This window comes from Notolabrus celidotus, chromosome 9 (genome assembly GCF_009762535.1).
Source record: "Notolabrus celidotus isolate fNotCel1 chromosome 9, fNotCel1.pri, whole genome shotgun sequence".
In the NCBI taxonomy this organism is placed as follows: Eukaryota; Metazoa; Chordata; class Actinopteri; order Labriformes; family Labridae; genus Notolabrus; species Notolabrus celidotus.
Window position 1 is genome coordinate 25,915,608 of NC_048280.1, and position 26,112 is coordinate 25,941,719.

General features: G+C 40.3%; 1 long non-coding RNA gene across 1 annotated transcript; it reads right to left on the reverse strand.

The window, feature by feature from the left end:
• Positions 1 to 3,243: 3,243 nt before the first annotated feature.
• LOC117819365 lies at positions 3,244 to 25,482 on the reverse strand. The gene is made up of 3 exons (XR_004632543.1): positions 25,445 to 25,482; positions 24,893 to 24,979; positions 3,244 to 3,280 (listed from the first exon to the last, which is right to left on the reverse strand). It is a non-coding gene; the product is annotated as an uncharacterized LOC117819365 (long non-coding RNA).
• Between the last annotated feature and the right edge of the window lie 630 nt (positions 25,483 to 26,112).

Genomic DNA, 26,112 nt, shown 5'->3' on the forward strand with positions numbered 1-26,112 from the left:
GTCTGGACACTGCTGCAGCACTGAGCATCGTGTATTCAGATGAAGAAGGATTAATAACGCTCTTCCTCCTCTCGTCTCGTCCTGCAGAGCTTTATGAGTTCCTTCGATCCCTGCCTTCAGAAGCCATTAGCGCTCTTCCTCTTGAGAGATAGAAGGCAGAGAAGCCTGCAGCCACAGTGAGAGTCCTCTTCCTGCTCTAACTAGAAATGACACAATGTCAATAAGTATACTGATTATTCTGCCCATTTGTTTTGCGCAATGCAGTTAACGAGCTTTATTATACAAAAGACATTGTGCAAACCCAATAACCATTCTTTATCATTTGCTTTGATGAGAGTAATAGAGTGGCTGATGTGGACAGCCGGCTCTGTGGAAACTTCTGTTCGAGGAGCACACGATGGATGATTTTCACCCGTCTGAAGCTGCTGTATAAGGATAAGGCGAAGAGGATGTGTGTGTTGGGATAAAGAAACTGGCCTCAGTCCACTCCATCGTTTTGAAGTGTTTGTGTTCTAACATCAACTGTCCTCCCAATCCACCATTTATCTTTCCTGAACTGTCCTAACCTTTTCAAGCTCTCACTCATGACAGATCTCAGACACAGCGGGCCAAGCCTCACCGTGAGCCTGCTACAGTATCATACACACAACTGTCAGTATTAAAGGAAGCCTACACATGGCCTGGCACGCCGAATTGGCCTCCTCGTATACAGGCACATAAATCTGAGCAGCATCAGACAGGTGGGAGGAGGCCCTGGCAGATGTAGGCATGAGGGATGGAGGTAGTGATGCTTCAGACAGGTCCTCTTCACAACCTCTGGCCCTGATTCTCCGCACAGAGAGGAAGGGTTGTGGGAGTCTGAAACAGAGGTGAGTTTTCTGGCACTCTCAAACTTCAGCAGTGAAGATCCAGATCCCCAGTTCTACCCGTGAGATGTTTTATAAAGTAAATAACATTTAGAAATTGTTTTTAAAAAATAATAAAAGTAAATGTCTTTTAAAAAATGGAAAAGAAGGCAAAGAGTAGAAACACTGGGGTTCAATATTTCACCAAGAGCAAAGAGGAAAATGTGGAAGAAACTTGTGAAAAAGTGGATAGTTTTGATAGTATTTTACTTTAAAAGCTAAATTGACACTTTGTACTTTTAAAACCTGAATTAGTAAAAGCACATAACAGTTGGTTTCCATTTTTTGCTGCTGAAAGTGACCAAGACAAGCTTAAAAACTCAATATTTAGTGTGCAATGAGGAATAATAGACCCCCGCATGAAGAAGAGGGGGTCTTGTCCCATTTTCCTCCTTCTTAACTGGCTACCAACTAAAGATACAAGCAAGTTGATACTTAGTGTTGATTTAAAGATGGTTTTATTAATCTAAAAATGTTTTATTTATGCAGCTACATATTCCTTCAGATCCAATGCTTGGTTGCACTTCCATAGTAACAGTGTCCTTAACAGCCTAGTTATAGAGTCATTTTCCTCGTAACTTTAAAAATCAGTTCTCAACCATTCCTGTCGCACCTACCAAAGTCTGTACCGTGTAACGTTTGTGGACGCTTTGTGTCTGTTTTCTTCAGTTTGGTAGAAGTCTCTTTCACTCACCCTCTTGAGTTTTTTTAAACATCCCTCGTTAGTTTCTGCGCTGTTTTCTTCCTCTTGTCTTCTTTCCTCTGCTGTTGACTGGTCAGCCATTAACCACCAATCAAAAGTTTGCACTCCCCAAACAGATTAAGAGTAATCACTCAAAGAAATCCTTCATAGATGCTATCAGAAACTAACATTTTGCCAGATTGTTTACAGGTAGTGATGAAATCATAAACCTCAAATGTGTTAGGCTTCATTCCACGTACTGATTTGATATGACGTGTGTGATGTGGATGTCCCTAAATTTACATTGCTACTCAGAATTAATAACGGTTGCAATGGGGTTTTGACCAATCAGAAACAAGTATTTAACACAGCCAGTTGATTAGTTAGAAAGCCAAGTAAGAAAAACAATAAAGGTACTGTGGAGGAAGATATTGCAGCATATTGTATTTTAAATATCAAGTCAAGTTTTCTTTATTGTCATTTCAACTCATAAACAGTAAGAATAAATTTGTTTCTCCAGGATTGGGATACTTCATAAAAAGTTGGATCAGAAAAATAAAATCTTAATTGAATGGGGTTAAATATAATGTAAAAGAGTAGTTAAAGTTAAAGTGGCAGAGGTAGTATAAAAAAACAGACCATCATTGGCCGATCTCTCAGTACTTAAAAGGTGCAGTAAGTATATATGCATGGTAAACATAGTGCAAATATTTCCTTAAATAGCCTATTACTCTATATACATGAATGTAGCAGGACCTGTACAGTATTTAGCCTGGCAATAAATATATAAAAGCTCATTCCTCTTCCCTGCTCACTGACTAAAGATAAAGTATCTGTCGACCCGAGGACCCTCTCAGTAAGACCATCTGTGAAGAAGTGTCAAGGTAATTATTGCAACATTAATCACATTGATGCATAAACACTTGTGGATTCTCATTTGTTAACAGCTTCACAAATTCAATCTGAAACAGAAGTGTATGAATCTTTTTTCTTTTCATCAATTAAAATGGAAAAAACCCTTGTTTTTAATCATATCTATTCCTTCAGCTAAATAATGTTGGTAATTCTAAGCAGATATTTCTATTGTAGTTTTAACATTTTAACTTCAAATAAAAAAGTTGGAGTTTTTGTCATGAGCTATGTTTGAAAGGAAGTAAAAATTCCATTGTCTGTTGTTCCAAGAAGCTGAAAGAAAAGATAGAAACATGAGATCTCCTCTTGGATTTGTGCTTTCCTGTGGGGATAGCTGAGAACGTCATTTCTAACCGGGAGCCTTAAATGAGCAGTTGTGAAGCGTGCTTGATTGACCGAACCTTACAGCTTGTCATCTAATCAGCGAGCTAACCAAGTCCGTGCTGTTCTTACCTTGTCTCTCACTCTCTGTTGTTGTTGGAAAGCTGATGGACCAATCCACTTCTCTTCTTTCACATCTACAGCAACAATGCCAAAGTGTGAGAGCTGTGGATGATTCACTGGACTGGATGTGCCAATTTCAGTATGTGAATAGTTTTTTATTACATGTTTAGAATAATAAGAAAGAAATGAAAAGGCCAAGAGGATGTGTTCCAAAATAACCAAGATCTTAATGTGTATGGCCATGAAATGTAGTGCAGCTCCATGTCACTTACATTCACATTTCACAACGTGGCAACTTGTCATGCCGCACAGCTCCAGTCACATGCGTGGTCCTCTCCTGTGGGCACAAACAGTGAGTGTATGTGGGTGAGTTACAACAGACTCTGGCTTGTTTACTTATTTTCATATGAGCGATATGACAGGCTGACTGACGATGATCTACTGAGTTTCGTTGGCCCTTCTTTACCGTCCGGCAACTATCTGACAAACTTAATTAACATTATTACAGCAGGCTATAGGCCTTTTGTAAAAGCTCTTGTTTGACAAAGGCATGAAGATAACATTCATACTCTGTGTCAACTTCTAAAGAGATATAATGAGTGAGACCAAGAAATTAACATACTTAAGAATTGTCTAACTCTGCAAAAATGTTTACATCTGAAAATGATATATACTAAAACATAAAGACAGAAAACCTCCATTACTGAACTCAATTTTTACTTAATTATACAATAATTTCCCTAAGTGTCTGTTCAAGTGACCCCCTTTCCCCTCTGCATCAAATTTTTCTGTGCATCCTTTGGTCTTTGCTAAGCTTAGACAGTACAAAAAGTATAGGCAGTGAGGCAAATTCTGAAGTTTAGATTTTGTTTGAAAGAAATATTATATAAACAAAAAAAGGGCCTGCACAAGTTTATTTTTGAATGGAGAGCTGTAAAATTGATGCAGCCTATAAAAGCAGTCAAAAGAGTGATCTGCCCAGTTCGACAAGCGTTCCCCTTAAAATGAGGGAAAAAGTTATTCTGGGATGAGAGAGATTTGGCTGTCTATACTTTTGCATCTCCAAGAAATACAGATGATTACACTTTGTTTGGCCTTTTATTTATTTATTTCAGTTGACTACATTCTGCTCTTTTGTACATAATTGGACACTAGTATATACGTTTTTGGTTTTGTATCCACATTTTTATTGTCTTTTTTAAGTTCTGGTTTTCAGATGAAACATTATCTATTTCAACCACATCCACACATAAGCTTTAATGTGAAGTTTACCTTGTATTTATGTGTCCAACCAACCAACCAACCAACCAGCTAACCAGCTAACCAGCTTACCAACTAACCAACCAACCAACCAACCAACCAACCAACCAACCAACCAACCAACCAACCAACCAACCAACCAACCAGCTAACCAACCAACCAGCTAACCAGCTAACCAACCAGTTAACAAACCAACCAACAGACCAACCAACCAACCAACCAACCAACCAACCAACCAACCAACCAACCAACCAACCAACCAACCAACCAACCAACCAACCAACCAATCAACCAACCAGCCAACCAACCAACCAACCAACCAGCTAATCAACCAGCTAACCAACCAACCAACAGACCAACAGACCAACCAACCAACAGACCAACAGACCAACAGACCAACCAACCAACCAACCAACCAACCAACCAACCAACCAACCAACCAACCAACAGACCAACCAACCAACCAACCAACCAACCAACCAACCAACCAACCAACCAACCAACCAACCAACCAACCAACCAATCAATCAACAAACCAACCAACCAACCAACCAACCAGCTAACCAACCAGCTAACCGACCAACAGACCAACCAACCAACCAACCAACCAACCAACCAACCAAACAAACAAACAAACAAACAAACAAACAAACAACTGACCAACCAACCACTAACCAATAGACCGACCGACCAACCAACCAACCAACCAACCAACCAACCAACCAACCAACCAACCAACCACAAACCAATCAATGAACCAACCATCAACCACAAACCAATCAATGAACCAACCATTCAACCAACATAAATGGCCTCTTACAAACTAATTAAACAACCAACCAACATGAATGTCCATAACTTTCTCACTTCCAACCAAACAAACTATATGAATAGCCTCCCTTTGTTAACCTTCCACCAGTAATTTTGTCCTCTTTTAGAACACTTCAAATAAAAAGTACTTTCTATTGATTAGGGAGATTGTTTCGGTAAACTCACTGCATTAGCATTCACTAATGAGACATAAAAGATAGGTTAGTAACATAATATTCATGTGGAACCTTAAGTTGTGCTACAAAGCTCTGTTCTTAGACCAGTGTTATTAACTTATATTAAAACACAGCATATTTTCACATAAACCCCTAAAGCCACGTCATCCATTTAGTTAACAGAAGATTTTGCTTTTACGCAGATGATATGCTGCTTTGATGATATTTGTTATTCATAATTGTGCTGGTTATTAAATGGTAACAAAACTAAGGGCCGTAATCAAATTATCATGGCAAAAGAATAATTCTTAAGTCATAAATGTTGGACTTTTATGATATCAGCCAATCACACCACATGAAATACCTTCAGTCTTTCATTGGTACATCCAATAAAAAGTAATTTGATGGGGCTGACTTGATAGGTGGCACTTATCTACATGTTTGAATTTTGACATATGAAATAATATCCACTTAGAAAGCTGCATTAGCTCCACAAAGCACCAAAGGCATGCAGCATGTTAGTTGTGAGGATGTTTGCTCTGAGGCATGGTGGGGGTAGGGGTTGTTTTCAGCCATCTTCTTGATGGGTTTGCATTGCAAAAGACCTTGGTCCAATCCATTAGGGGCGTAGGAAAACAAGATGTTCCTCTCCAGTTGGACTAATTAGGTTTTTTTTGAGGGACCCTTCCATATCCTTAAATTGTCGTGGGGTACCAGATGTGTAACTAGGCTAATGACTGACTGGCTAACAAAGAAAAATGGGCTTTGATCCTTAAGCAGTCCAACATTCACTTCCTGTGAGGTGGTAGTGAATAGTCATTGGCCATGTAGCTCTACCAACCTACAGTATACAGCCAGCCTCTATGTACTCTGGGGTCAAAGCGTATGCAAGTCCCCTTATTGTATCCACTCTAAATAGTGTGATTACAAGTCCATTTACATGTGCCTACATCCTCAGCACAGAGACAGAGGAGATGAAAAGTGACCATGAGAGGATGAGAGTGGCCCGGGGGGTGAAGGGTGAGAAGGCGCGGCAGTGTTGTGCTGAAGCCGTGTGTCTGCTTTGAGGAGGAGTAGAGCTGACAGAGGCCACCTCAAGAGACTCTTCACTCTCCATCAAAGCGCTGAGAAGAAGAGGCAGGGTCTGTCAGGGGTTCCCAATTCCTAGCAAGCACCCACATGCTGCACCTCCCACCCTAAACACCTTTAGTCAGTCTCGCAAAAGCTCCTCACGCTGCCACAAAGCCTCCAGACTCATTGGCAATGCATGACCAATCCCCAGCTCAGGCTCCCAAACATCAGCAGAGTTTAGCACTTAGAACATGACAGACACGTCCGGGGGCTTCGTTTCCTCACAGTCTGCAAACACTGGGATCATATGTAGCTCAGCATGCATAGTGTGATACAATCTCATGATAGTATATGTACAGTACTGTGTCATATTAAATGATCAAACTATATTAAATGATATCTGATAAAAACCTAAACTGCTGAGACAGGATGGGTAAGATTTCTCTCTGTGAAAGCAGCCTGAACATATCTGGACAACCAATTTGACTTGTTCCCCCTGCAAATTGAGATTCCTTCACCTGCCTCCACCCCCTCCTTTTGAACGGGGGCTATCAGTTTTAATTTTCCTAACTTTCGCTTTTCCGTCAAAAATTGGGTAGGAGGAAAAAAGGAGGGATATAGAAGCCAAGACCACCATTCCAAGTTTTATCTGGTCCACAAAATGCCGTTATCTTAGCGCGGTGTCAAGAACTCTATCTCTTTTTTTCCAGGTGACAGGCCCAGACGAGAGATAAGATTGGAAAAGAATCCCACTCCACTGAGTAAATAAATAATCAATACTCATCTAAATGTAAATGAGAAAGTAGCCCCCTTTGATAGGAGGGTTTTTATCAACCAACCAATTTTCTACAGGCACTCACTGGGCCTCAACCAAATCACCATCATTCAGCTCCCATGTAATGGATAAGAAAGGGGGTGGTGGGTGGGTGGTGGTGTTGGTGGGGGGACTGCAGGGGGGAGAAAAGAGGAAGGGTCATCTGAGATCAGCAACGTTCAGAGGGCTGCATCAATAGCAAAGCACTACTGTATGCACACGCTCAGGTTGAGAGGAGATTGTTATGAACACAAAGGGATTGTCCTGATTATTGCATGACAAACAATTTGATGAGCATGTGATATGACAATGATAATAATGTAGAATAGTGCTTTTAGTATGACAGATATTTTACAGACAGTCTTGAGTAGGAAATACAAATCTACAGTGCTTTTAATGTGCTTTTTGATGGTTCTATTGCTAAAATAAAATATTCTACAGCAAGAGTTGGATAAGAAAATGTCTCTACAGATTACTTTCCTTTAATTACCATCAAGGTTAAATACAAAACTAATGATAGGAGACATAATGAATCAGACTTACTGCAAAGTCAGAAGCAGAAAAAGCAGAAAAAAATACGTTTCTTTTGAAAGATATCATAGGAGAACTTCATCATTTTCTAATTTGTGACATAAACTATCTGTACCACAATAATCTGTAAAAAGATGTTTTCCCATAAGAACCTAACCAACCACATTCCCTGCTCTTAAGTTGAATTCCAGCAGGATTTCCTTCAAAAACAGCAGAGGTAGGTCTGATTGTTTCCCCCACTCTCTCGTGTTAACATTTTTGATACCTCTGCACTTTTCCGACCTGTTTCCTTTTTTTTTTTTTTATGTTCTTTATACAGAACAACATTTGCATTTTGCTGTCATCAAAATGCACTGCTCTGACTTTAAATTGATCCAATAGAAACCCTCAAATACCATTTTCCTCATCCTCATTGCATTAGGTTTTATTTCATAACTCATAGATGTCAATAATGGAAACCATTATAAAGCAGTATACTCAATAACAGAATTTTCCTGCTTGAAATGCATGCAGTATTGATTTCATGTTTTTCTGGGTCCATAAGGGCAAGTAGCGTGGCGGAGGTTGTTTTACTGTACTCAGTAGAAAACAACACGAGGAGCACAGTGAGCACTGCACAGCTAAGAAAATACAGCGTTAAGATCATAACAAAATAAATGTGATTAAGAAAACACTCCTTTAATAAGCAAATTAGTATAAAATAATACATGTAACCAAAGATAGATCTTGTCTTTAGTTTTAGAAATCAGTGCACATAATATGCTCAGGATTTTTAATGCAAAGTCACATTAAGCAATAAGATAAAATTTGCACTTTAAGATCTAACAACTTATCACATGCTACTTAAACTCTACCCACTACTGTGTTGGATATTTCTGTGGATGCAGTGTGTGAGTTCTGGAGAGGAAAATGCTTATTTTTCAATTACTGTCCACTGTTTGATAAAGTATAAAATGAAATAGGACAGCAGTATTTTTACAACATCTGTGCAGTGTCTGAGACTGGTACTGTACTGTTTCAGGCTCCAGGTGAAGCTGTGGTCTGTGGCCAGCTGTGTTTGATTTTTATTGTGCTGAATTGGAATGACAGAGCAAAGCATTTCACAGAGTGTGTCTTCCATTTCTTCCCTGGGATCCCTCCAAGCTAGCCGCTCGCATCCCAGGGGAAACAGACCCATCCAGCTAATATGCCATAAGCTGACAGGCCTCCTCTGAAATGTGTGTTAAAGAGGCGCGTTTGGAAACATAAAGGCATTCTTCAGAAGCTGACGCAATTCCTTTAGAAAATCACACCTCTCAGTGCATGCAGAATGCTCATCTGTTAAAACAGGGCTGTGATTCTGAGAATACCCACATGCAAACAATACACCATTGTCTTTGAGAAATGATTAAACATTTTATATTAAAACACGTAATATAAACACACAAAAGGTACAAGTTGGACCTCTAAATTCAGCACACGAAGGCAACAAAGTCACAGTGATGCTTTAAGTGGAAAAAATATCCAGAAAATGGACTTTGCAGTATTATATGCCTCTGACTCACTGATATCTATGCAATTTAGCAAGTACACGAAATTGCCCCAAGTTTTCCAACCTCAGCTGTAATCCGCTCAAGAAGGATTTGCAGACTATTCCTCCAAACCGTTTTAAATCAGACAGAAATGCGAGGGGGGAGAAAAAAAATATAACACTTTAAACGGAAATCTTGACAGGATGGTGCAACATTAATGTTACACTGCAGCTGCTTTTGTTTAAATCCAGGGCATTCACACCTCTTAAAAATATTGCATCACTGCTGGTTTATAATCTGTGCGCAGTTTTACTCTTTGATGGTCTTAAAGAATAAAAATACTGCTGCTTGACTTATTTTCATAAGAATTACAGAATATGAGTATTTATCACGCAACACAAGCCGAGCTGAATTGTAACATTTAGACTCCATCTACAACCTCTGAGACTTCCCGCTGTGCTGTTATTGAATTTACGCAAAAAACATTCAAGCCAGAACTTTTAAGCACAAGAGGCAATATTGCTGTTTCATGGAGCAATCTTTCACAAGCACATTGTTCAACAACAGAATCAACGGCCGTTTAAGGACCAATACTGCAGACCATAACGCCTTTATCGCTGGTGTTGTCAACTCAATTTTCAGATTCCAGCCCACACTCTGGCTCCTCTATTGAAGTGTCATCTGATCTGCTGAATTACTGACAAGGCCACAGTCGTCACCGCATCGCTCTGCCTTTCTCTCTCAACAGCAGCCATCAGCAGCTGCATTACGCTCACCTTAGAGCAGAAATAACAGCTCTGTGCATGGGAACAAAAAAGAGGTTTACTGCCAGTGTGCAATCAAACTCTGAGTAACAGTGTTTTTATCTGAGGGAAAGCATTTCTGCTCATTGTTGTGCTGCTGGAGAGAAGCTCATTAGACACAGCATTTTTATTTATTAAGAAAGCTAAGTCAGGAGCAAGATTGCTGAACTTCTTATTGATTTAGTACTCTATGGTAAAGGCAGCCAGTGCAAGGATGACATACTGTATCCAGTAATTTTTTTCCAACTAAGTGGGAATAACTTAATTTTTGATTTTATTTTTTTCTGTTTTGAACCTTAAGATTTTTTTTAACTTGTTTAGAAACAGAAGAAAATACGTATGCCTTTTCATGAGCTCCAAAAACAACCAAGACCACCAGCAAAAAGACTGAATATTTCATTAGAATTAATTTTAATGCATATTACCCCTGTAGCTTCTGTGATGCCATGTTTCATCTTATGTATGTGACTGGTGTCCGTAAATCCAGAGATAAATAGATGATGCCTCTGGTGTCCGATGCAGGGGAGTGCTTTATGTTATGGATGGATTGAAGCCTGTTAGAAATTACACGTGGCCATGGGTGAAAGGCCAACTTTGTCTGATGATGGATACATCTGACTGTGTTTCATATCAAACGGATGAAGGCAATCTGACTGTATATAATGTTTAACACTATTTTAGCAGAATTACATTTTCCAGATTCACACTGTGTTAAATCTAGAGCTATCAATTAAAGTTAACTCACAATTAATCGCATAATTTATTTTGGTTCAAAATGTACCTTAAAGGGATATTTCTAAACTTTTTAATACTCTTATCAACATGAGAGTGGACAAATATTCTTGCTCTTTGCAAATTTATGACTGTTATTATTGCAACAATCCCCAAAAAATGCGGTCCAGAAAACTCCCCAGAATAAGCTTAAAGGTACTGCATGCTCAAAAAAATATGATGAAAGCACAACATGGCAAACTTAAGTCCAACAAGGTACAACAGATGTGCATACTGATCTGAATGTAACATTACTGAGTAATACTAACACAACGTAGTGTCCAACTTTACACTAGTAAAGGTTAACTAAACATTACCTATTTTTTTTGAAGCAGCGCACCACAAAATGATGGATCACAACAACAGACACACTGTACAAAAAGCACACCAGTTGGTAAAATTTTCTATCACTCAAAAGAATACTGTATATATAATTAAATTGTCTTTGTAATCCCCCTTTTGTGATGTGTGTCTTCACAGCTGCACAAACTGTAACTCTAGCTCCGCCTGTTGTCTCTTAATTCAAGTAACATGAGTTTTTGGAGGTAGTTTCTGTTGGTTGTGGCGCTTCATTTCACAGCAGATCAAAGGTTTTTAGCTATGGTATAATATTTCATTTTGCTGTGTACGTCAGATTAAAAATGAGTTCAAAGCATTTTTGAGAATGTTGACTTCTTCAGTGCTCATCAAGCAGTCTATGTGTCTCTAGAAGCAGAGGTAGCCTAACCCGGGACACCCCTAGTTCTCTTGTTAGGTCAGCAGGAATGAGCTCACTTTGCAACAGTAAGACCAGGATGACCCATCTTACACTGAGAGATTCAAACGACCTCACCTGCAGCTTTGGTCCCAGTGGAAGCAAGATGGCTGAGGGAGATCCTCTGGGAAAATATCATGCTCAGTGACAAACAAAACCCAAGGACAGCCAGTATGACACATAAAGGTTGCTAACATGACCGCTGAGGTATAAGAGCATCCGTATGAGGAAACAAGCAAGAAACAAGCTAAAGAGTGTCCATGATCTAGTGGCACTTGCACAAATCACAGGTAAGCTTTACAAGCATGGGCTGAAATGTAGTTTCTGATGAGGATGCTTGGACTGCTGTGTTTTCTGGTCAGGGACAGTGATAGATAGTTTTCCAGATTAGTTTAACCTCTTCTCATGTAGGTGATGGTTGAGTAACTGAGGTCTGAGTGATACCAGCATGGTCATAGTTTGAAGCTTATTTGACTCCATATTCGATAGGTTGGAAAAAAGTATGTGTTACCATTGCCAGCTGCCAGCTGTGGTAAATAGATTTGACATTTGGAACAATGAACCAAACAAACTACACTATACATCTACTTCTGCTGTGATTGCTTTGTGCAAAATGACTTGTATCACAAAGGAGAAGAGTTCTGCTTTCACAGACGAAGCACTTCTTTAGGATCTCTACTTCCAGTGGTTAGAGAAGCACCTGAGCTGTACTCACAGTTTGCATTCTGGATAACAGATTAAAGTAAGACACATTTAAGAAAGTGAAAAGAACTTTGCAACATGTCCTCAATGAAGATCCACATTTATTTTGAGACTCCTCTGCTCAGTGCCACTTTAAAAAACCATCACACAGTACTTTCAAATTCAGTCCCATTTCTCTTCATGTGATAATCTGGATAAGAGTTCAAAACATGTTCTCCTGCAGATTAGGGATGCCCTCTGTGCCTTTTTTTTCTGAGTAATTGCACTTTGTGCCTCAGGCACCATCACTTTCACATCTTGAGAGACCTCCAGTACGTAACTCCCTTATAGGCTCAAATCCCTTCAAGACTGTTAGCACCTCTATTATTTATTATAAAATGGACAAGCTGTATGGAGGCACTTAGGCTGTGAGAGGTTCAAGACCTTTTGACCTGCTGTATGGAGGACAAAAATAAATACTAAACAAACATGTAGCATGAGCAGAGTATTTCTCAACACTTTAGTTTTAGAACTGTATTTTTTTTTTTTTTTTTCAAATTAAACCTGTATTACTTCCTATTTTTCATTGTTAGAAATGGTCTGTTCAAGTGATGTTTGTATAAAATGCTACACTTACGTTAAACACAATTCAAGGACCAACCTTTGTTGTGCCCTAAAGTATTCAGAGATCATATGGCCACTGGAAGTGCTTTGCACAACGTTTCTATCACCCATTGTACATTGCCTGTTTGAGACAGGACTGTCACACCTCTGTTGCGCTTCGTCTGCAACGTAAAATGTACGCAAGCGAAATGGTGATGCAAACTCTTTCTACCCCTGAGCCAACATCCAGAGAGTTAGCAGATGGGAAAATGCGGCGCCGTAAAATGTTGTAGCTGTCAGGACAGAGTTGCACTCTGTGTGCGTATCTGAGTATGTGTAGCATATCTGAGTATCCTGCTGTTAGTTGACATGTCCTGCCTGTTGTACTTCTTCAACCGCTGTAAGGCAGGGTAAGATGCCACACCAGGACACCAATGTTTGACCACTGTGAGGTACAATGCTAACAAGAGTTAGCTCCTGTTACTACAAAACATAGCAATGTGCCACCGAAGGCAGGAAAAGAAGGCTCCATGTCACAAACATTTGTATAAATAAGTCATAGGTTTCTTGAAGAGCTGTTATGAAGCCTCAAGATTGAGGTCACCATATTGAAAATGCTGACGCCAATTTTTTTTTGTTAACCTGGTAACAGGCAAACAGGTGTAGTTCAGGCAGACCATTAGCCTCCTGGATAACGGGTACAATACACCGACACACATCACCAGTCTGTCGAATCAGCCATGCCCCTTAACCGAGGTTGCTGCTTGAAGGAAACATATTTAGTGCTTATACCAGGTTTCAATACAGAAACACCTTTAAAAGGAAACTCCACATGGAACCTTTCAGACATTTTATAAATTATTTTACAGAGTTAGTCTCCCAATCTTACCACAGAGAAAGTAGTGACTGTACAACTATACTTGGTTGTTCTTGCTGAGGTTTTTACAACACATCCAAACTGATCCATGTATATATCAGTTTACTCATAGCTTTAATTTAACTTCTAAATCATGACGTTTTAATGAAAAGTGATTTAGACATGACAAATAACACAAAGTAAGATCCTCGGATGCTCGGGTCAATTTTTAGAGTCAGACCTGCAGATGATACTCCCATCAATCTTGTTGTAGTGATGTGTTAAGAGTAATCTGGAAGTTCCCTCAAAGCCTCAGCTTATTTAACTCATAGCATCTGCTATTCTGGATACCAATACATATATTCGCGAAGGTGTTATCTCATTTTGATTTGAGTGAACTGACCCTTTAAGTCATGTTTCTGTGTCTACAGAACTTGTTTCACAGGCGGTTCCTTCTCCACACCCCTGCTCCTGGTAATGGCGTCTCTTCGCAGCACTCCTGATGCTCAGGTGAGTGTTCTCCTGGTGTGAATTGCAGACCTTGTGCTGAACATTGATGCACTGCCTCCATTACCGCCCTGCCTCCTTCCGAGGAGTCGACGCTATTGTTTATGACACTGACACATGCAGTAATGGGTATTTCACTTCTGCACCTATACTGAGCGCGTGTTGGAACTGGAAACACAGATAAATATGGTGCGTATCCACAACATCAGTAAATTTCTATTTCATCAACTGAAGCATTAGACTGATCACCAGAAAACCACAGAGCAGTGGAAGCTGCTATTAGAAACTGAAATCGTAAAATTGTCTTTAAAGAACAGAAATAATCCCAGGGGTAAAACAGGAGCTTCTACAAATTCACTTTTACTCTGTGTTTGGCCTTTGTGTTATTTCTACGACTTAAACGTTCAGGGAATTCAAGGCACAAAACTTCTGAAAAGACTTAACTGGAACCTCTCTTCAAGAAAATCATCAAACATGTAAAGATGTGTCTCGTGGGATTTGAGGAACTTCAGACATACTGTACGAGTCAGATGAATCCTGCTGTACAGTACGTCCCTGCAGACTGGGGAACATGGCAGCTGTCACTAACAAGGAAAGTCACATGCCACTCTTCTCCTTTATGTTCAAATACAAACACAGACTCTGGTGTATTAGTGCCAGATATTTTCAATTATCTCGTGTCAACCTTTATCTCCTGCTGTACAGCTGGATTGATGCTTCTCCGTTTTCATATTTCAAGCACTGTTGTACTTCAGAGGAGAAGGAGGAGGAGGAGATCACAACAGTTTCATCCAACTTTTATGTCGGTGTTTTAGATTCTGCTAGCCTCAGGGTATGTGCCGCACACTGTAAAACTCTTTAACAATGCTTTTAGCCGCACAGTGATTGTAAATAAGAACGAAAGCTCTCAGGAAATGTTTGTCTTGAAGAAATCTTGTTCACTGAACAGGTCATTCATTTCAAACGCAGGAATTATCAGCACAGATAAAAGAATGATCAAGTTTACAGATAGAGAAAAAAACCCAGTGTAGTCACAGAGTAAATGTTATATATTTGTATTGCAGTGTAGCTGCAGCACAGCATGGTTTTACATCTCCTCAGTAGTTTTCTATTAAAGTACAACAAAAAGCCCTTTTTTTCTGTTTACATTGCCAGCTTGTGCACATACAATTACAATAATAGGCAGCAACCGAGTCTGCTAATGTGCTTCTCGAGATGATGGGGCATGCAGAGACTTGCTGAGGAGCAGACAATGTGGCATAAACAGAAAAAGCTCCAGTATATCCTCATTTTTCCCGGCCCTGTTTAGTACACGGGTGTGCAGCCACCCCAGGAGCAGAGAGGTTACCCCACATCTGGAGAAATGAGTTTGACCCTCTCAAAGGGCACAGGAAGTTGCCCCTGAAAGCTGCAAACAAAAGCAGCAGTGGCGAGCCGGAGCCCAGAGCGCCATTCATCGCGGCTAATGACTTGTTCATTAAGAGTGATGATGGATAAAGACTTCTCACGCTGAGATGAAATCAAGATTTATATGCGTTGTTTCCTCACCCAACTTGTGGGAAGATCATCATCATTTAATTCTATCTCTGCGGCCGGTGATGGGCATCCAGAGAGCGGGCTATCAAACGGTGCAGTCAGCTGGCAAAATCCAAAACGTGCCGTTGGCACATCTGGAGCTTGCCGTCGCAGCTGAGGGTGAGCAATGGCTGCTGGCGGGAGGCCAAATTACAGGCAGAGACGCTTCAGGACTCCACAGCCTCCACCCTGGCTTCTCCTCGTTTAGATCATCATCATTATTTATTTGCTTATTTATTATTTTTTTCCATTATGTGTGCTGTGTTGCATTTCAACAGCACTTTTTATTTTTTTTCTTCAGCATCAGCGTATTATCACAGTGAGCGAGACCCTCGACCCACCTCTCTCTGTAGGTTCTTATCTGGAGCTGGAAATAGGCCCCAAGACACTTCATCAGTGTCCTTCACCCAGCTATCTGCTGCTCCCAACTTTTATTAAAACTTCAGCCTTTATCAGCTCCCGGGTAATTCAGGCATGACAAATTGGGCACCAGATGCCACCTCCATTTGAGGCCGCTGTACATCTCTCGCACCCCTATCAAGACAATGGGAGGTGGCGGGCTGCAGCATTGTGGGATATCCACCTTCAGCCCCCCACATCAGGTTACCTCAACAAACTTCCAACATCCATCTGAAAGCTGAAGGAAAAAAAGAGCATGCTATTGCAAAAGTTAGGTATTCAGCATGCATCTCCTTTACTTGAGTGCACTGCCATTCACTCTGCCTTTTCTCTAGATCTGTGATCTCATAAAGGAGGGTAACTGAATAATAGATGTCTTCGCAACAACCAAGTGCAAGCCTTTCCTTTGTTTGACTTGTTCCTGAATAAAAAGAAAAGTTACTGTAATTCTTATTGTTATTTTAGTTGTTGTTACTTGTGGTAGAAGTAGTAGTAGTAGTAGTAGTATGAATGATGCAATTTCTCTAATTAAAAAAAAAGTTTCAGGGCACACATGCTTTTTTATTAGAAAGTGCTAAGACGGTCAGGAAATGTGGGGGGTAGAGAGTTGGGGGCAAGGAAGGGGCAAAGGGTTGAGACTGCAGCTGAAGACTGTAGCCTCTTTACATGGGGAGCACTCATTAACTGCTGAGCCATAATGGCCCCACTTGATTTTTTAAAATCGTATCAATTAATAATTTATGGGTCGAATAGCCTCTTCAGTAGCCAGACAAATATAAAATAGTATAAATGTTATACCCTGCATCCTTAGTGACCAATGAAACGAGTATTTGTGAAACATGTAGAGTTTATCGTGAATATAATTCACAGTTTTGGTTGTTCTTTGGCAAAAAATAACCCACACAGCCAACTGCTTATTTCTAAAGTGTGAAGATAACAAAAAGCAACAGTGCCCTACTAGCATAGAATGTTATGCTATTTAGGCTAGCTAGGTATCAGCAATTGTTGTATTTCCTCAAAAATGAAAAAGGAATGCCAAAAAAGTAAAAACCCCAAATAAATCAGTGTTATGTTTAAAATCAGGATATCGTTAATGTCAGGAAGGGCTGTGAGCAGAACCACAACTAATAATAACTTGGCTAGTCGTAGGTGCTCAGTTTGTTTCACTGTTTTGATTCCCTCATCATAATAAGCCAGGCCTTTAGTGCGTATCATCGACACATCCAGAACTGCTCTAATGACACCTGTAATGTTACATATCATGGCTGCTTCTAGCAACTTCTGTTAAAGAGTGTGAAAATAACAAACAACAAAAGTGCGCTGCTAGCATAGAGTGTAACTCTAGTTTAAGCTAGCTGACTACCAGCTATCAATGATTTCCTTTCCACATTTTAAGGCTTTATTCCTTAAAATGGACAAATGAAAATAAAGCAGTGATGTGTTTTAAAAATCAGGGTCCCTCTGTCAGGAAGGGCTGTGAGCAGAGTCACAGCTAACGTTAACTTAGCTTATTGCTCTCAGCTTATTACTGTTAGGATTTCTTTAGTTTACTGAGCCAGGCCAAACGACAAAGACAACTTTTATTTCACATTTATACATGCTAAGTATTACAGCTAGAGACAATATACTTTATTTTTCTGCACTGGTGGTGTACTGTGTCAAGCAATACTCAAGTTGTTGTATAAGATGGGCAAATTGTAACAGCACATCTGTGAATATATCTATGTCTATACCTTTTTTTTGCTGTGTAGCACAGAAAATATAAAATCCATTTTAATGTTGAAGGCTGACACACGTCTTATTTAGCCACATCAAAATCATTGTTGGATGTTTGAGTGCCTCTATAAAGTTTTAAACAACAATCTGTCTTTGTCTTGAGAATATGAGCCATTCAATCACTGGAAACCACAAATAAACAAAGACTCTTTAGAGAGGTCTGTGTTCCTTAGCCAGAAATCCACAATTAGCTTTCCATGGTGCCTCTGAATGCACTCATCTTGATGACATGGACAAGAGGAGCACTGGACAGCTCATATTTACTGCCTCCTCCTCCTGCACATTTCATTTTGGGCATGTTTAAAGATAGGACATAATTTATGATGCATTTAAAAAGAGGGAATGTGGAGCACAGTAGTACGCTCTGTTAAATAAAACCACAGCAGCTCCAGGGTATAGAAAAAGAATCCGTCAATGCCATTAGTTCATTTATATCACAAAGATTAATAAACTTAAAGCTGACTGTGATTCCTGAAACAGACAATACACATCCACTCACATGTGAGATAACCTAATTCTGACGTTAAAGAAAAAAATTACGTTTTTCAAGTTGACAGCATTCATCACCCTGCACATAGTGGAGCAGGTCGGATCACTTATGAAACTCTTGAATGGTATTCATAGTGATGGGGACAGTATTCATGGGATATGCTCTCTACCTAGACCTGCACATCATCTGCTCCTTGGGGGATTGAGCGAGGGTCCTGCCTGTAAATAAGAATCCATGATAGAGGGGCAGCGGGCGTGAAGCATGAGATTGGAAACCAAAGGCATCACACTGGGCTGTTGGATCTTAGTGATGTTTAGCAACACATAACTCTGCACATAGACCCTGAATTTGGCATGAGCTTGCACACACTTGTGCACACGGGAGGGGGGGACCATCCATGTGAGCACCATCTCCCACACCACATCCCCTCTTTTACAAATATATAAAGTCTTTCCAATTAGCTTGCAATAATCAAAGCCTGATGAAAAACACTGCAGCATAGATCCACCCTCATTATTCCAACTGGGTTCCATTTTAATTCCTCTCTAACATCCGCATTTGGTCCTTCCATGCCCAACACAGCAGTGCGGGCCAAGATGCCAGCTGTGTTTCAGGGCTAAAATGTGTTTTAAGAGCTGCTGCAGGATGGTAATGTGTTGTGCAACCTGCCAGCCCATGAGCATCCCGAGGCAAATGGGAGAAGCAGTGGTTAAAAAGCAGGCTTTTTTGGTCTAGAGCCAGGGAGTAATCTACCACATAAAGGCATGGCATAACCGGGGGCTATCATATGGGATATGCCTCCCAAAAGACATCATTTCTCTTTTTGGTAGGAGACCTCCCATTATTTGGTGCCAATGGAATCTGGCACAGAAAGCCTATTTTAGTCAATTAACATTTGAAATTAAAAAGCACTTTACATGGCCGTGTTAAGTAAATTAGCAAACAATAGAGTCATTTGTCAGTTATGTTGCAACCATCCCAAAAATAGCTGAAAAACAATCAAGAGGAAATGCAGACTGACCTCAAAGACAAGACTGGGATGTTTCTCTCTTTTCACACATTTACCTATTAGTTTGAAAAATATACCAATTCCACCACTGGAAAGCCCTCCATTTTGCCAATTTGTTATGTCAAATAAGTTTGCTGGGTGAACTGGACTTGGGTATAGAAGTGTGTGATAAATAGTGTCCATTAAGCAGGAATCTTGCAAACCTTAAAGTGAAAACATACCTAAAACAAGAGCATCATTAGGAAAATGAGCAAAGACCTGAACCTGGAGTGTTTCTGAGCAGAGATGAATGATGGCATCATACCTCAGTCCATTATAGACTCTATTTATACACAGGGACACAGAGGAGCAACACTAGTTAGAGGCTTCTCTCCAATTAGGTTATTACTGGTCTGGGAGCCTTTATACTCAAGGAAATTTCAGAATAGAGATTGTGTCTTTAATCAAGCAAAGGAAATCTGTCTGGGGATAGCACTCTTTATTGCAGTTTCTTTAACACTGAATTCAAATTATTCACTTCCTTAAGCTATATATAAGTCTAAGCCAATTTAATATATTGATATATCTCCATTGCATTTATAAGAATATTTAAAATAGTTTCATGACATGAGAAATATGTGTGGCAGTAAGTTGAGTGTTTGGGAAGTGTTTTATTCAGGAGTGGTCAGTGCACCTCAGATATGTAGATGAAACAGCAGACACTCATGCACCCCAGATTTCAAGGATAGGGTCAACATTGGACACAAATGCAGGAATTTGTAATGCAGGATGGTGGAAACGAAAGATTTGTGGTCAATTTACAATCAGTGCAAAAAAAATGTGTAACCCCTACTCATTATCTCTGCAGTTCATTGAGAATTAGGTTGTTTTTAAACCTGTAAGGCATCAAACTTCAGTCGTTGTATGGTGGTCCTGGAAGCACAAAGCACAACAACACCCTAAAACCAGCAAAATAAAGCATTCAGCAAAACACAACTTACCAGCTCATGGAAAAGGTAAGACAACCCTAGATCGAGGGTGTGTTTAGTAGCAATAAAGGAACACAATGTTAGTTGAGGTGCAGCTCATTGATGTGACTTAATCGTTTTTGAGCAACAATTGAGCTTTATGGAACTAAGGTATAATCTAAATCAGGCTTTTAACAATTAAAAGACAATACATGTTAGCAGGATGAACTCATTATCCATTTTCCAAGGTGTTTAGGTCAACAAAAATACACAATTCAAGCATGCATGTCCTCTATCACCTTAGTATATTCATACCATTGTGCCTGAGGGTTAAGGTAAAGGTTAAGAGTACCAATATAAAACCTGGGGGTGATATGAGGTATACGTTGGCCCTTCTCACACAGGCTGGCTGACAGGTCAGCGTGCTGCCCTGGAATTCCCCTGCTCTCCTCCTCCTCCTCCTCCTCCTCCTCCTCCAGCAGGACATGGTGGCCTCAGTTGAAGTGGAGCGAGGAATAAAGGATTGCCCTCTGTATTTTTTCATTAGACTTTTCTTTTGTTACTGAATACATAAATCCATTGTGGCAAGATGCAATATGTATCATGGCGCTCCACCTGCGGACGTCTCATAATGGCTGCCATGTCCCTCCAGTCAGGGATGATAAGTGAACCCCCCGTGAATGTTAATGATAGTGATCATTCTGAACCAGCCCGCCTCTCCGTCTTCGCTTACAGCCCGGGTGTCACACGCAGGGTGGCAAGGTTCAAGGGACTAAAATGAAAACAAACACTCAGGGAGATATATAAAGAAATAAAGATGGAAATGAATGAATGAGGGGCTGAATGAATGAATGCAGAGTAGCACTTGAGAGAAAAAAAGGATGGTCATATCATGCAGGTGCATGGTGTTTTTGGATGAATTTTACTTTACAGTGTTCAGTTCATAGCACTGATTAATCATTGTGCCATTTAATGTAAAGTCCATGCTGTTGTAATGTGCCTCATGCAGTAATAGTAATACGACAGACTTATTTCATTATTTACAGGGCCAGTAAACACCGGGGAGCAGGTGGGTTCAAACAGATGTGGCTGTTTACATGCGCGCAATAGTCTGGCCTTCATATCTGGTCATTGCTCGTAAACAGCTTTGACAACATGCACACTTTCAGGGCCAGACAAAGGCTCCAGTCAGCTAATCAAAAGTGACAATACTGAAATCACAATGAGCCTTTTTCTATCAAGCACTATGAGGCAAATAGGACATGAGCTTAAGTATCACAATAATCCTGAACAGCACCCGAACAACACAGATAACCCGTAGAGAGGGAAGACTGCTGCTTGTTACAAAAAATTAACAGTTCAGTGGTCTGATGTGTAGGGTGTGTCCAGAATTTTTGGTGGCCAAAAAGGTGCACTGATATATGCAAAGGTAGCATGTAGTACAGTATGTGCACACATATCCAAATAGCACATTTAAGCATTTTTGTCTCCACTTATAATTTCAGCTTTAACTTCTTGCAGTAATATTTAATAAAGTCTTTACACTCCTGTGTAAATCTTATTTTATTTAAAAAGTAATGCAAGAGTGGTATCAAATAGAGCATATCTTCCATGCTTGATTGTTTTTGGCACAAAAGTCACTCTAAAGAGTACAAACAAAAGAAAAAGTGTGACACTGAAATGCAAAAAAACTGGTTGCAAACTTTTTACAAGCATTTACTATATAAATAAAGGATATAGCACTTGCGATATAACCTGTTGGTTTCTCTATTGCATAAATGAAACCTTGAGTTCAGGGACCTTGTTAAGCCTCGTTTATGCTTTGAATCTATGCCCTAATATATGCCGTAGGTTCGTGTACCAACGCTGAAGCATATGCAAGTAGCCTGTCACCGAAACAGACAAAAAATGTAACTATGCGTTGAAACCATGCAGACAGCAAGCCTTGTTATCGGTCAGCTGTGTTGCGTTGTAATTTCCTGCATTTACATTATTTCTGGTATCCCCGCCTACACTGATTCATCGGCCGTACATTCCGTCTCTTTCAAAGTCTACTCTCTTTTCTTCTCTGCAATAATCGCAGTATGAACAACTGCTGCTCATCATTTATCAGCTCCAACTCCAGATTCAGTCACCATGGTTTCCTGTGCACAACAATCCAAGTATACAGCAGAACTGGGAACTGACTAGCTACAGCTAATGTACTGTTTCTGCAGTGAGAAAGCAGTGGGTGGATTACACGAATCAGGTAGGTTAAAAAGACTTACACTACCAATATAACCAAGAGGTAATGTCAGTGACTGAACTGGCTTTGATCATGTCAAGTAGAAAGGCCAGCTGTCACTCAAAGCGACAGCGCCTATAGCTTTAAGGCTCAATATGTCTGAGCTATATATAACAATTTAAACCCTGCACTGTTGTAATAAATAAAGAAACAAGCTACAGAGACCAAAACTGATTTCGAACCAGGCAGTAAGCATGTTAAGTTCTGATGACGGGCCGAGAGCTAAAATGGTTTATTTTATTTCTAGAACTGAAGAATACTTTAGTATGAGAGGCCAAACGTCTTCAAAACTTCAACCAAGTCCAATTGTCTTTTGGACAACCATTTAAGGGGTTACACCAGGAATGGCCAATCAAACTCTAAAGGGGGCTCAAGCCACCCTGGGTCACCCTCGGAAACACCCCTGCAAATGTGAAATAGGAGTCTCTTTAAGTAACGTCTCCGGAACTTTTCTCCATATTCGTCTCCTTCAAAGGATGTCTCCTTGTTTTGATCAAACTCTGCAGCTTCTCTAAGAAACACACCCAGCTCAAGTATCAGGCCGAGGGAGAAAGCAAACACAGAGTCCATGCCAGCTCATCCCCCCTCTCTACATCTCACTGCTTCCTCCTTGTCTAACTTTGCCAAAGTCCTCGTAACTTGCCAAATCCGGTCATGCCTGCTTAGCTTGCTGGACTGATTGTGCCAGAAAAGAAAATAAGACACAGATGTATACAAACTCTTGGTGGTGCCAGTGGAGAGACAGCTAATGGCTTCATCTCGACCCTCCCATTGTAGCCGGGCACAGGTGGGGATAATTAGAAATCTCTCTCTCCCCTCAAAGACTATTGTTTTACAGTTGTGACAGTTGAAACTGAGGCTACACTGCTAAATGCTTTGTAAAATTCAGGAGATAACTTTTAGATCTAAAAATGCCTAAAACAAGCAAATTTTCTATCAGGGCAGCAGGCACATTTTTCTTGTTAAATTAAAGTTGTTAAGGTGTTAAGAAGTCAGACAGTGCTGCTGCTATTTAAGCACATAACTCATCAATCAACTCAAGTAACTCCAAATCTGACGAAACATAAAATAAGCATGTTCTTACTCAAAACTGGGGTACACTTTAGCCTCTCAGATCACTGAGTGCCCATTGTGAGGAGTTTTTGACTGACAGCATTTACACATATCCACACAAAAGACCCTTTATGCTTTGTTCACATTGACTTTCCAACATTTGAGAATGCAATATGGTTGTTCCTGTCTGAAAAAAGAACTAGACCAGCAAAGAGATCAGAGGTGTCACTTTGTCCACAAGGGGCGCCAAAAACAACACAAACTGAAAGTTCCTCACAGGAGCCTCTTTGAGTTAAAGTCAAGATGTTTGACTCTCACATTACTTTTCTTGCCTTTTTAATCGACTCACCTCATTGTCTTGATTACTTGTGCTTAAAAGGTTTCTAGCCTTAAAGTTAATGTTTAAAAGATATTTAGGTGTTCAAACAAAACCATAATAAGAGTGGAAGTCTTGGTGTAATCTGAAGTTTTTGCAGGTTTGGATTGAAAGCGACACCTTACACACCCTCAACCTCTTCATCCTTGATAAGCACAACAAAACCTCATCCATACGGCATCTCCTTTATAGGCAGTGACACTTCTGGGCTCGGCCTACCAAAAGTTTGTGTTGGCAACAAAGAAGGAAACTCTGAGTTCTCTAAATATACACCAAGAAACATCCCATTGGAAAGAGAGGCTCCAAAGCAGAGCCTCTCCTGTCAGGCTGGGATATGTCTGTACAGTGAAAGAAATACAGCAAAACCACAGGCAGAGGGACTCGGGGAGTGTTTCATAGCCAAGACTAATCTACCACTCAAAACAGCTCAAGCTTTGCACACATAGAAACTAAAGAAATGTCAAGAAATCTAATGTTTTTCAGCCTCTGGAAACCCAATACCTCAAAGTGCTCTGTGAAAAAACATTCAGGTGTCTCAATCCAGATTGCTGCCTCATTTAATAATTTATGTTCCTGAACTCCAGATGTTTGAATGAGCTCCAGAGTGTGACCTCTGTCCCCTCTCTGGGAGACTCGTAATGAAATAATCCCGCATGAGCAATTCCCGATGCAAAGCGGAGCCTCTATCATATACAGCCCGTGTGCTTCAAAAGGCTTGAAAAGCCCTTTTTCCCCCGTTAGCCTGAGTGACAGCAGAGAGACATGTGTCTCCAGATGAGAGGAGGCGAGTCTCATTACGCCGTATTTGGTTGACACTGAGTGATTCAAGTGTTCCTGGACAATTCAGACACACTGATATAAAACACATTAAATGTCTTTCACAGCACTTTACCTGACACTGTTCATCTGCGCTCATCTGTTATCCCTGACGAGACGCCGTTTGTCGCTGCTTCAAGTCTGGGATCAGGATGGAGCTGAGCTGTGAGTGAAAAGGAGCTGGGATGAAATACACGCATACAAAAGAATCAGATATTTAAGATCTTAAATGATCAAATCTACCTTTGAATTGGTTTCAAAGACAATTTGCAACTTTTATGTTGTTTAAAAGAAGAATGAAACATAGCTCATAAGCATAATATCCTGGAGCTAAAATGACATATTTGAAATAGAAATCAGGAACTAGTAGAGGTTTGGTTTTGTCAAATCTGATAGACCACATGCAGATGAAATCAAGCACATTTTGTAATCTTGGCTGATAAAAATGGGCATCTGACAAGGTAAACCTTCCAAAAAATGATGTTTCTTGAAGCACAGTAATCATACATGACACGTTAAATATTATTTTGACATTTTGCGTCTAAAGAAAAGAACAGCCACAGTGTTCAGATGTACAGTTTCTCATGGAGTGACAGGCATAGAGATAGGATGACACTGTGTGAGTTACCTGAAAGACAATCACAGTGATGAAGATGATCTGCTGCTCAGCCAGGATGAAGAGAAAACTCCATCTACAACATGACCAGTAAAACTCAGTGAGTGACACTTATCTAGTTAGTTACAAAGTTTTAACTGTTTTGCTAAATGTGGCTATAAAGTGCATGCAATTTCAAACTTGTACATTTATTTTTTAGCTTTAAATGTTTAAAGAAAATGTGATCCTCTTGAACAGAAAGAACTGTAACTGATAGGTAACTTACATTCAAGTGAAGGTTTGTCACTTTTTCAGACACAGAGATTTGTCAAAAAAAACGAAGAATGGTCAGCACCCGGAACCTATCCTCGTATAAGTCCAAAGACGGAAATAGTTAGCCCATATCTCTCCCTTCTGACACCCAGACGTTGATCCTCATTCTCCCTGCACAGACTTTGAGGTGAGAGCAAGGCGAGGATGGAGATACGGTGGAGGCGGTGATAGGGCAGGTGAGCTGAGAGGATGCCAAGCCCAGTGGTCAGCGGGTAACAGAGAGAGGGCGGCTGTCACATCCTGCTGACTTAGCCAAGACAGATGAGACAATCAACAACCCGAGGCCCGGACAGTTCTTCAACCCTGGCCGCATCCTGAGTCTGAGGGCAGCTCTCCACAACATCTCAAACCTGGACTCACCTTTCACT